Below are 2,100 nucleotides of genomic sequence, written 5' to 3' on the forward strand. Positions count from 1 at the left end.
GCGCTGCCGCGCTCCCAAGCGGCGCACTGTAGCAGTGCGCCACCAGGCCGGCCCTTGATATAATTCTTTTTGCATCATGACATTACTCTCAAATATTTCAAAATGCATCTCCAAGACACAGATCTTTATTCAAATAACCACAATATGATTGCCAATATTTAATAAAATTAACAACAATTTTCTAACACTCAAATTGTTCCTCTTTGGTTAACTTCAGATTCAACACTCATAAGTCCTTTTGACAGTGTTGTAGTATTTTTGATCATTTCCTTTTGTTGTTACTGTGGTTGTGGTTTTCTGTTATGTGAAGATGCTCCAGACTTAACCTATTTTTTTCTTGTCCCAAACAAGACCATCAGTCCTGATGGAGCCATGATTCCTCTCAGCTGGAAATTGTATTTAGGGACCACGACCAAGCTCTTAGTGCTGTTCCTTCTTACTGAATTCATTAATGTTTCTAAGCGTTTTAAATAGGTAGAAAAGGAAATACAAGCACATATGCAAAATGAATTATGAGCCAATACTGAAAAGTCCAATTTAAATTCAGGACTACAAGTTTTACTTAACCATGTCAATTTAACATAGGTGTCATTTCCATGCAGAAAATACCAGCTCCCAAAGACATCAACATAATTATTAATTTGCTTTATCCTAAATTATACACAATAGCTTCAGAATAATTATAGTACAAACACATCTACCAATATTTGTTCACTAAAGATAGTTCAAGACTTTTTTGCACTGTTTAAACCCTTGTAGACATTTCATTAGATTATAAAGTTGAATTGTGTTCTAAAGTCATTAGACATTATTCCTCAATATATTTTGTCAACTCACTATATGGTTATATTTATTTGTTTTATTTCAATTTTTAGGAATTTATTAAAATTTTGTTTCATTACATAATACAAAAATATTTACATTCTTTTAAGAAAAAAATCTACAAAATAAGGCATATACAGAAAAGCCCACCTTCTATTCCTCTTCCCACCACTTGTATGCTTCCTCCCCTACAGATAAACATTTTTTTAAATGACAGTCTCTTCAATAAATGGTGCTGGGAAAATTGGACATCCATATGCAGAATAATGAAACTGGATCCCTATCTCTTACCATATACAAGAATCAACTCAAAATTAATTAAAAGCTTAAAGCTAAGACCCAAAACTATGAAACTACTATAAGAAAATACAGGGGCAATTGTTTAGGACATCAGACTGGCCAAAGATTTTATGAGTAAGACCTTAAATGCACAGGTAACAAAAGCAAAAATAGACAAATGGGACTGACTATATCAAACTAAAAAGCTTCTGCGCAGCAAAGGAAACAAGCAACGGAGTGAAGAGACAACCTGCAGAATGGGAGAAAATATTTGCAAACTATTTACCCAACAAGGGATTAATACCTAGAATATACTTGTACAAGGAGCTCAAACAACTTAATAGCAAAAAAATAATCTGATTTTAAATGGGAAAATGACCTGGATAGGAATACGAAAAACAGCTTTATGAAAAAGTGCTCAGCATTACTAATCATCAGGGAAATGCAGATCAGATGATATCACAGTGAGATATATCATCTCAGCCCAGTTAGACTGGCTCTTATCATCAATAAGACACAAAATAACACATCCTGGTGAGGATGCAGAGAAAGGGGAACTCATACGTTGCTGATGGGATTGTAAATGAGTACAGCCATTATGGAAAAATGTATAGAGGTTTTCCAAAAACCATAAATAGGATTACTGTGTGATCCAGAAATCTCACTTCTGGGTAAATACCCACAGGAAAGGAAGTAAACATGTCAAAGGGATACCTGAATTTACTCATTTATTGTGTCTGGAACCAACCTAAGTGTCTATCAATGGATGATTGGATAAAGAAAATGTGGTTTATATACATAACATAAACTATTCAACCATTAAAAAAAAAACGAAATCCTGCCATTTGTGGCAACATGGATGAGCCTGGAGAAAATCATATTAAGTGAAATAAACTAAGCAGGGAAAGAGAAATACCACGTGTTCTCACTGATATGTGGAAGCTACAAGAAGTTGATCTATTAGAAATAGAGAGTAGAATAGTGGTTACTAGAGAACAG

Source organism: Galeopterus variegatus, unplaced genomic scaffold (assembly GCF_000696425.1).
Source record: "Galeopterus variegatus unplaced genomic scaffold, G_variegatus-3.0.2 Scaffold7595, whole genome shotgun sequence".
Lineage (NCBI taxonomy): Eukaryota > Metazoa > Chordata > Mammalia > Dermoptera > Cynocephalidae > Galeopterus > Galeopterus variegatus.